Source organism: Rhyacophila brunnea, unplaced genomic scaffold (genome assembly GCF_057557595.1).
Source record: "Rhyacophila brunnea isolate RB1 unplaced genomic scaffold, BYU_Rbru_1.0 scaffold_13, whole genome shotgun sequence".
NCBI lineage: Eukaryota > Metazoa > Arthropoda > Insecta > Trichoptera > Rhyacophilidae > Rhyacophila > Rhyacophila brunnea.
In genome coordinates, this window is record NW_028232785.1 from 19,114,814 (window position 1) to 19,126,411 (window position 11,598).

General features: G+C 34.1%; 1 pseudogene across 1 annotated transcript; it reads left to right on the forward strand.

The window, feature by feature from the left end:
* The first annotated feature begins 500 nt into the window (after positions 1–500).
* On the forward strand, positions 501–9,414 carry LOC147076800 (uncharacterized; annotated as a pseudogene). Its single transcript, XR_015069495.1, has 6 exons — positions 501–785; positions 2,944–3,096; positions 3,885–5,115; positions 8,273–8,373; positions 8,856–8,921; positions 9,394–9,414. The product of XR_015069495.1 is annotated as an uncharacterized LOC147076800 (transcript).
* The last annotated feature ends 2,184 nt before the right edge of the window (positions 9,415–11,598 follow it).

Sequence of the window (11,598 nt, forward strand, 5' to 3'; positions counted from 1 at the left end):
TTCTAAAATTCATGAACTAGTGGGGACAGTGTTGCCAACCGTACTATAATTATAGTATTTGTACTATAATTTTGGTCCGCGTACTATGTACGATATAAAATAGGTATAGTACGCCCAAAATACTATAATTTTGAATATCGTACTATAATTTAATATAAAAGTACTATAATTTTGCATTTGCCATTTTACAATCGACTCGTTGGCGAAATATTTCTCCTAAAAAAAACGAGCCGACTATGAAAATTGTGGAACCTGCGGCCCGCGGCAAAATATTTCTCCTAAAAAAACGAGTCGACCATGAAAATTGGGGAACCTGCGGCCCCCGGCGAAATATTTTCCCTATAAAAAACGAGCCGACTATGAAAATCGTGAAAACTTATACATTTTCAACAGATGATAACGCGTACTATATTTTATCCCCAAATACTATAATTTTGGAGGCTCTGCAATATAATTCCACTTTCAAAATATGGCAACACTGAGTGGGGATAAAAAATGGCAACACTACATCTAATTCATAATTTCTATGGTATATTTTTTTATGGTCTGTAAATTATCACGTGGCGGGGTAAAGTTATTAAAAGATTGTGTGTTAAATATCGCATAAAATGGAAGTAAAAACCGAAACAAATGATGTCATGTTATCTGACAAAATGGCGGAGGAAATCAGCGACGGCGCATACCAATGGATTGTCAAAAATAACCTCAAAAGCGAGAGTCGATTCGACGTGTCAGTCAAACAGGAGAATATCGATGACGACAGCAATAGTATCCACATCAAAGATGTAAGTTGATTCCTTATTTGCTTAGGCGTTTGTATTTATAATTTTGTAATATAATAATTTACAATTTCTAAATTAACAACAATTAGCATTCTGATGCTTGGCAAAACCAAAAATGGTTTACTCAGTGGTTTTTCCTTCGTTTATGGAATCGGAACTGCAAAAATAAATAGGTACTTATTCTTGCACCTACATTACGTACTGATATCAAAATTCAAGGCACTGTGTCACTCAAAAACAACATGTTATTGAGTGACACAGTGCTTCGTATTGACCATTGACAGTTGAGTATTATTTTCAGCAACGATTAAAAACTCTGATATTTCAAAGCTGTGTGATTGTTTCTTATTTGAGGATCGTATCTTTCAACCTAAATCAAACTTGACCATAGACAATATACGTACAAATTGTATTAGTAGAAAGTAGACCGGGAATGGTTTGAGATTTGACGTTTGGTTCAGTGTATCATTGAAAATCACACCGTTCTCGGACCATCAGAAATGGTTTGACATGAAACGTCAAACCAATTTGGACGATCCATAGACTAATGGCGATCTGTCAAAGTGATGATAGGCATTATTCAGCATTTATATATCGTAAAATGTTCATATTAACATCTTAGACATTTACACCATAGGAGTTCATTTAAATTATGTATATTATAGATTAATAATCAATACATATTATTCATAAAGCGTTAATTACATTGGGCTACTTTACGAGCTGTTTGTTGGCGAATTTACAATCTGCCTGTAAAGTCGCCCAGTGTAATCAACGATCAAGTTAACAAGCAGATTGTAAACACTCTACAGAGAAAAGTTGAAAGCCGGTCAACTTTACACGCTACACGCCGGCGTGTGGGCCTACTGCGTCTGCGCAGTAGAGCGCGGTAGCAACCTCCCGGTAAAAAACCGAACTACGTTCTGTCAAAATAGTCGCTGGCTTGTGGCTTCTCAGCGAATGGAAAGTTTTGTGTGTCATCATCATAATCGTAGTAGCTGAATCGCCCGCTATTAAATTCGCCAACAAACACCTCGTAAAGTAGCTCAATGTAATTGACGCATAAGTAACCGTATGCGAACATGAAGCCGCTTTTGGTCTTTTTATCCCAAAATCAAGCCATATTTTCTATACAAAGAGCTCGATTTAATATCATTACTAAAATTATTTTGTCAGACCAAGAATTTATTTTTATTTTATTTATGCTATGTAACGGAGATTCTAAACTACAAACCTTGTTAAATCAACCCGGAATGACTTTATATTACCTACCTAACGAATTTTATCAATTTAATATGTTCGATTGTCGTCTAAGTCACAATATCATACTGTCGACATGAAAACATTCAAACAAGTGGTCATTAATGAAAAGCTTTAGTCAAAAGTAATTTTTATAAACTTTTGCCATACCTATAAATATTATAAATTAACTAAATGGCTACCTATTCACGAAGCATTCTTTATATTTTGTACATTTAAAATGAATGAATACGACAGTTTGTTAAATTTGTATTATTGTGGACGATAGGAGGTTAGAATTTCATAACAAGTTGACGTTTCAATAAATGTGTTTCTGTTTTAGAGACTGATCTGTTATGAAGTACTGGCAACACTAATTAGTCGTCAGAAAAGCGTTTCCGTGGACATTCTGCCAAACGGTCCTAAATCAAACAAATCCAACAGTGCCATTTGATTCGTTCGATTCAGGTTCAATGATACGAACCCTTCGTGTTTTAAGTGTTGCAAGTATTCTTTTAACACGGGAATGACAAGTTTTATTAATCCAGCGAATAACTATTAATAATTGATATCTGATATAATAGCTATTTATGGATCATTTTTATTCATCATGACAGGCAAGCAGTTTATTTAGTATTGTCCCACTGAATACGCCGTTATTTTTTTTACGCATATTAAAAAAACCACGAACAGTGTAAAAAATAATCAGCTATTCAATTATTAAACATAAAATCGTAAGGAGGTAAGGTAATTGAGTACCTACATGTTTACAGAGGCAGACAACAACACGCTATGTGATGTGTTAAACCACCGCCATCTCATGACTCGTGACAGTTTATTGGGCCGGAATGTCTCTTATAAAAATACTTGATTATAATCTGGTGATACTGTAACATTTTATTAATTATGATATTATTTCCAGATGAGTGAATATGTTCTGACCGATATAAAGTCTGAGAACGATAATAAGGGAATCGCCATCAAAGAAGAATTTGTTGACAAAGCAATCCACCAAATCAATAATGTGAGACCTCAACCTGGCTGCTCCGATCTACAATACAGGCCATTAGATCAGGTGTGTACGTTCAATTATAATGGTTGTTTATGAAGCCCTATAGAATTTGAAATTTTAAACATTATACACGTTTTGATTATTTTTTTATCCGAAAGATTGATATTACCACTCGAAAATCATTTTAGAGATAAAGCCTCTGCAACTGTTTCCGCAAATTTAGGGCCACTTGTTTTTTAGCACTACCGGCCGGATTGTAGTACGATTTGAAAGAAATGTCAAATCGCACAACTTTGGAGGCGAACAATTATTGATAGGTCCATTTTTCGGACTAGAATTATTGCTAAATCATCGTGTGGCGCATAGTGTCAAACTGTTTAAACCAAATCACTGATTCACCAAATGAATGTCATTCATTATTTTAACAAAAATATCATCGATTTTGTTTTGTTAACAATAACCATTTACCGTACCGCGAGCTCCGGCTTTGTTATGAAGAAATTTATTCCGATGATGCCACCAGCGTGTAAACTGAACTGAACGGTGAATTTTTGTCATGGTATGCATGCGATGGAGGCTCTAAGGCTTCTACTAAAATAATCTCACTTCAAATGCGGTGTTCCTTATTGACAAACCGTTAAGCCAGAAAAAAGCCTCATCCGCTGAACGTAATTTTGCAATTGAATGCAATTATAAGATGTGCAAATCGACAAATGATAATTTGGATAATTTGATAGCGTTGATCAAACGTGAGTATTCCCTAGCCCTAGTGAGTGAACCCTATCATTATTTACTAATTTATTTTAATATTATTGAATTGAATATGCCAACATTATTCATTTTGTATCTAGATTTCTACCCAGCAATGTTTCACGGAACCGCATCACAGTAAACCACTGGACACAGTTAGAAAAGGTGCGGTTGACAATAACTTGGTCAAGAACAAAATACGACATGCAACAAATAAAATCAACGATATGACGATACAGCATTCAGAGATAACAATAGATGAATCAAACGTCAAACGGGAGGTACAAAAATTATACTTGCCAAAGGTGGTTCGAATAATGTTGAGAAGAGTTACATATTTCCCACGTAACTTTATTTGCAATAATTGTTGTGGAGTGTTTGAATCTATGAATCATTTAAATAGTCACTACACTACGTCCTGCATGAACTCAAGTCCCACAAGTAAAAAACCACATCGATGTGATGTGTGTTTTAAAACTTTTAATCAAATTAGAGGTCTCAAAAGACATAAAATGACACATACTGGTGTTAAACCACATCAATGCGATGTGTGTTTCAAAAAATTTCTGGACATTCGTTATCTCAAAAGACATAAAATTACTCATACTGGTGTAAAACCACATCAATGCGATGTGTGTTTCAAAAAATTTCTGGACATTCGTTATCTCAAAAGACATAAAATTACTCATACTGGTGTAAAACCACATCAATGCGATGTGTGTTTCAAAAAATTTCTGGACATTCGTTATCTCAAAAGACATAAAATTACTCATACTGGTGTAAAACCACTTCAATGCGATGTGTGTTTCAAAAAATTTCTGGACATTCGTTATCTCAAAAGACATAAAATTACTCATACTGGTGTAAAACCACATGAATGCGATGTGTGTTTCAAAAAATTTAATCGAATTAGTAGTCTCAATAGACATAAATTGACACATACTGGTGAAAAACCACATCAATGCGATGTGTGTCTCAAAATTTTTCTGGATATTGGTTATCTCAAAAAACATAAAATAATACATACTGGTGAAAAACCACATCAATGCGATGTGTGTTTTAAAAACTTTTCGCAAATTAGTCATCTCAAAAGACATAAAATTACTCATACTGGTGTAAAACCACATCAATGCGATGTGTGTTTTAAAAACTTTTCGCGAATTGGTCATCTCAAAAGACATAAAATTACTCATACTGGCGTAAAACCACATCAATGCGATGTGTGTTTTAAATACTTTAATCGAATTAGTAGTCTCAATAGACATAAATTGACACATACTGGTGAATAACCACATAAATGCGATGTCTGTTTTAAATACTTTATGCAAATTGGTATTCTCAAAAAACATAAAATGATACATAATGGTGAAAAACCACATCAATGCGATGTGTGTTTTAAAAACTTTATGCAAATTGGTGATCTCAAAAGACATTAATTGACACATACTGGTGAAAAACCACATCAATGCGATGTGTGTTTCAAAAAATTTCTGGATATTGGTTTTTCCCAAAAAGCATAAAATAATACATACTGGTAAAAAACCACATCAATGCGATGTGTGTTTTAAAAACTTTTCGCAAATTAGTCATCTCAAAAGACATAAAATTACTCATACTGGTGTAAAACCACATCAATGCGATGTGTGTTTCAAAAAAATCTGGATATTGGTTTTCTCAAAAAACATAAAATGATACATAACGGAGAAAAACCACATCAATGCGATCTGTGTTTTTAAAACTTTATGCAAATTGTTGATCTTAAAAGACATAAATTGACACATACTGGTGAAAAACCACATCAATGCGATGTGTGTTTCAAAAATTTTCTGGATATTGGTAATCTTAAAAAACATAAAATAATACATACTGGTGTAAAACCACATCAATGCGGTGTGTGTTTCAAAAAATTTCTGGATATTGGTAATCTCAAAAAACATAAAATAATATATGCTGGTGAAAAACCACATCAATGCGATGTGTGTTTTAAACACTTTTCGCGAATTGGTTATCTCAAAATACATAAAATTAAACATAGTACCAAAAAACCACACTAATGCGTGGTGTTTTTCAAAAAATACTATTTTATCCTCTTAAATGACATAAAATGACAGTGGTTGTATATCATTAAAACTAAAGCACTTCGTCTTTTGTTTCTTGAGGGATGGCCAGTATAGGTATTTTGGTCAATCGCGGACATAATAATATGTTTTACTATTTATTGTTCAAACGAGTCAAAACCATTTGACGTTCCAGAACTTAAAATCCGCTAGTTCTTATCTCTTCTCTTACTTTACCTGTCTTGCTGACAGTCACTGCTCCTTGCAAATTGCAACAGCGTTGCCGCCCGCAGTGCGCTCTTTGCCGCTCACTCCTATGCCCCCCCACAGCTCGCACGCTTACCCTCGTCAATGGCACCGAACCGACAGCGGAATACGCGGATAATGCTGCTTGTAACTTTGTTTCGTTAACAAAGGGACCTTTCTTTGAGATAGTACATCACCAGTACAATTTATATTTCATTTTTTATTTCCCCATATGCGTCATTCCAACAATTTTTCCAAAAAACCAAAGACATAGCACTATCATAATGGGGTAGAGGATTTTTTGCCACTATGGCAAATAAAAAATTATTGGTTAATATTTGTAGACAATTTAGAACCGCCTAGTACTGAGTTGCGTAAAAATAAAGTGAGACACTTGTAATCACGACTGTCTCTCGACAGTATTTTTTCATTAAAATTCAGTTAGGGCGTATTTATTTAATTAACTTGTAAAATAATTGGACCCGGGATAATTGGCTCCCGGACCATTGGACGCTGTTACACTTGGGTGCCGGTACAATTGGACGCCGCATGGTCAAATTAAACTCGTAAAAGAATAGACGTACTTGACGATTTGGTAGAAAAAGTAGACAAGTCAGTTTAATATGTGTCTACCCACTTAGTTATTATACCTTATATAAATTTCGCGCATGGCATAATATATTGAGACAATTATTATGACTTATGTTCATAAAAAGAAAAATTCTTCCCTTAGAATTTAAAGATGTGCACAATTAATTAATTTATTGTGTATACATGGGTACTTATTTACATTTCCAACAACTATTTAAAATTATATTAAATGTTAGAATGAAAAAACATTTTATTTCAACGTTTTCTTCACGTAATATAACAATAAAGTTTAAACGTGTATATTATTATGCATAAATACGTCGGTATTTTAAGATATTATGAAATTACAAACAAAATAAGTAACTTATCTGCTGAGTATATCTAAATAAATAGGTAGGTTTTTATTTACTTGACAGCTGGTACCTACTAAGGTGCCAAATTTTCATAATATTGATGGAAATGGAGAATTATTATGCCTACAGGCCTTTAATAAAGGAAGTTTTTCGTTGTCTACATATTTTACAAATTAATATTTGCGTGATTTTATATTATTTAAAAACAATATTTGAATCTTTGAGCGTCTCCTAGGTTTCATGCAGAAAAAATTAAAACATATATAGGTTTTAACATAAATATAATATGATATTATTAAATTAAGAATATTAAGTATATTGTACTATTCATGAATCAATAACGCAAACATTCTGCCTACCTGGTTAAAGGTAATACTATTTTCAAAGAATATGGTCTTCAAAAGGTGCCTTTCAAGTTAAATTCAGGGCGTTTGTTTGTCTGTTGTGTTTTTTAATTCTATGTATTCATGTTTATAATAAAAATAACGCCTAGATTATCAATTATATAATTATTATAGAATACAGATATTGTCAATAATTGAAGACTGTTGTTTTATAAATTATAGTAAAAGGGTTAATAAAACCGATTGCATAGATCGAGGGTTTTCAAAGTTGCTTTCATTGGGCAGATACCTTCCAATTTTAAATTGACTAGATTTAGGTGGCATCTGTTTCAAATAATGTCAGAATGATAACATTTTCAAAACCCAATATTTTTAATTAAAATCTAGATCTTTTGATTCAGTTATCTGTGTTATATCGTTTAAGCGTATTTTTAGTTATATGATTAACACGGAACGAAAATTTTACCTATTTTTTTTAGTACTCATATGACACAATATATATTAATTTAAAGAGTTGCCCATAAAGTAGCAAGAAGATATTTTGATATATTTTTATAATTTAGACCCATGCAACCAGTTACCTGATAATAGTAATTCAGACATGTAATAATAAAATATGTAAGTACCTAAATTAAACAATTTTAAGATACACACTGGCATTATTAATCGATATATCCCTTCCTTTTCGGGCTTCTTTACATAAGAAACATACTTACCTAAATATTGAAACCACCGCGAATTGTCAGAGCTTGTGGAGGCCCCATTAGTCTGAATGACCGAAGAATTACCCGTCAAGCTCGTACTCTGCAGGAGAAGTCTTTTGACGCGACGTGGAAGACATGGCAGCGACGGGGGAATAAATCTAACAAGTGCCTGTACACTTAAATGTTTTTTCCAGACATCAAATGGCGATTGGAGATGAGCAAATATTTCACTACCGAACATCAAACCAATAAATTTGTAACTGGCCACGGTGGGTTCGCTGGCAAGCACTTTGAGGTTGGATTTGCAAGCCGTCCGACATGTACATACGAAGGGGAAATACAGGATGCCAACCACATCCTCTGGGAATGTCTGAGTAGGTATGTGCTCCAAACTGGAGGAAGTGCTCAAGTAGCACTTACCTACTGTTGGTCTTATAAACCATTGTAAATTCTTTAAACTCAGTCAAAGCTCACTTAGAGCGTAGCAACCTCTACCATCTGCTCCCAGGACATTGCAAGTCATACATTAAATAGATGCCTCACATCGCCACTGTAGTGTCACGTGATACCTCGATTACGACCGAGTTTGGTCCGGGGCGGGTTTGGTTTGGAGAGATTAACCTCAATTTCCTCATGAGCTGTTCCTTTCTACTCGGTCGACCAGGTTCTGTCAAAATCTCTGGGCCACACACTGAAAGATGTATGAATTATAAATGTGTTAAATTAAAATATGCCGATGAATGAAAGGTTTTTAAAATGTACTGTATTAAATGTTAGGTCTTAACCGATGATGGACGTCGCTGCGAGACCCTCACCCAAAACAAAGGAGTAATGGGTAAGCAGGTGAGTGACACGGTTGGTGGCAGATCTAAAATAAATACAATTTGAGTACATACAGGGCTCTATGTTACGACCGTGCTCCCTGGATAAACATCAGATTTTTTTTTTTTTTTCAATATTTGAAAGCATCTAAGTGGCACTTTTTGAGCATAGACAATCATTGTAAACTTGCTATTATATGGGTAAAACGCTATTATAAGTACATATATTATATAAAAATCTTTTACAATGAAAAATAGAATACAAAAATCAGTATAGCATATTAGAATTCGCCAATGCATTTCATAAAATTTAAATAATTATAAAGTAACCTTTGACACAAAGACACTCGTGCTTAAATCTTCGTATAAAAACGCTCTAAATAGGTAGGTAAGTATGCGAAAATAAGGAACATTTTTCAAAATAACGTTATGATAACTATATTTTTTATATAAAATTTAGCCGTGTTAACTAAGCGATATTGTTATTATTTCAGATTATTCCGACACAAATTTAATCAATAAAATAAGAAATACGAGACAAGTATTGTAGCCAACGTAATAATAATTGTATTGTTAATTAGGTATTAAGTTAATTAATACTTCACTGTTCTCTGTGAACGTAATTATTGTCTTCGCTTATAATAGCGGTTATTTTTATTGTCTACGATTATAATAGCTGGATAGCCATGGTTGTCTATGCTCCAAAAATGGCATTTAGATACTTTCAAGTGTAGAAAAAAAAAATAATCTGACGTTTATCCAGGGAGTACGGTCGTAACATAGAGCCGATCGATTTCTTAGGTAACTTCAGAAAAGTACTTCATTCTTTTCATCCGGCTGTAATGCAGTCCTTTTAGACTGAGCCACCGCCATCTTTAGATTAATAAAGCCTGAGCATAACTTTTTGCACGCGCAACGAGTGGTCCACTTTTCAGCTGTCAAAATCAGATCTTAGATTGCTTGACATATTGATTCGCCTTTTCTCGTTTCAAATTGAATTTTAAATAATTCTCAAATTAAATATATTGACTATCAGTGTTATTAATAAATACCAATATACATTCCTGTTATTCATCAGCTACCAAAGTCAGACTAGTCCTTCACACAAAAACGGGTGGTAAAATCGATTTCCTAAAATTATGTAGCATTGATCTATGCATTACATTTGTAGAAGGTCTGTTAATGCTTGTGTATTAGTATAGTACAAGCGTATCGCGGGACCCTACAATTATTGGTGATGTGACGCATGTGAAACAATAGTTGTTTACGTGGGGGTAGGCAGGCTGAGGGTCGCTCTGGGGATGCAGTTTCTCGAAGGACGGCAAATCGAGGAAAATCATTTGCAATATATAGAAATAGCTACATAAACTTAGTAATAATGAAAATTTATTCTTTCCATTAAAGAAATCAGCTCACTGGTTTTATCTGGTTCACGATATCTAGTTTAATTCCGTTGCCCTTAACGTCCTTGGTGACCATAAATCAGAGACCACACTTACAGATTTTCGATTAGTCATATTTTGTTAGTAATATAATTATCTATATAACACATTTTTTAGATATTGGATTCATGAAAGGATGATAAAAATAATGTAATATAAAAAATGAGGCGGCATTTTGGCGCTGCCTAGAGGCGGCATTTTATCTAGAGACGTCACCGGCTCTGACTGAGTTTAATGAGTATACTTTAATGCAAAGTGCCAGAGAGAGAAAAGCACATGGAAATAACGAAAAGAAAATGAAGTTACATTGTGTATAATATACACAGCAAAGAAAAACGAAGCTAATCATACGGAAGGCAAAAATTATGTACTTAAAGAGTTCTTCACGCCCGTATAAGAAGCAGCAAATTTTTTAACAAGATAGTTGGCCTTAGTAGCAACCAAGTCGGACGGTATCAATGGGCCCAACAGCTGGTTAGACCGAATTGAGCATTTTCCTGTCGTTCGAATCACATATTCAGACATTCCCAGAGGATACGGTTGGCATCCTGTATTTCCCCTCAGCATGTACATGTCTGATGGCTTGAGAGTCCAAGCTCAAAGATCCTGCCAGTGAAACCACCCTATCCAGTCTTATTATATGATAAATGATGCTCGGGATATTATGATCTATGATTCTAACCCGCGCTGTGCAGTTTCCACGTCCTCAGCATGACAGTGAAGAAATCATCCATTTTCTTGTTGTCCAAAATCTTCGAATGAGTGTCGTGGAGATTGGGCCTCAATCAAGTCCAAATGCCGCTGAAAATATCAACTTTTAGGGGGTATTTAAGGGTAGGTACGTGAAGCTGTTTAATTTGGGATATCGATGTGATTTTCTGGGAGTGAACTGCATTCAAATACGACACTGGCTTTTTCATTTTGCGATGACGTTTTAAAATAGTGCCACAATTATTGATACAAAACATATGATATTTTAGAACTTTTTTCACCGTCTAGGTATCTGGTGTTTACTATTAATAATATTAAACAATTTGTATTCTATCTGCACCCACGACGTCGTTGAAAAAATCCATGGTCACTCTTTCGCTACCTACCTATATTAATGATATCAATCTTATCTTTTTTTTGAGTTATAATTCGTTTTGCTATGTGGGTAAGCATTTTATAGAATGAACAGCGTTTTCATTGAAGGATGAGAGACCATGTCATATCCTGAAAAAATAAGTATTTTTGGAGCACACTTCTTCAGGGTTT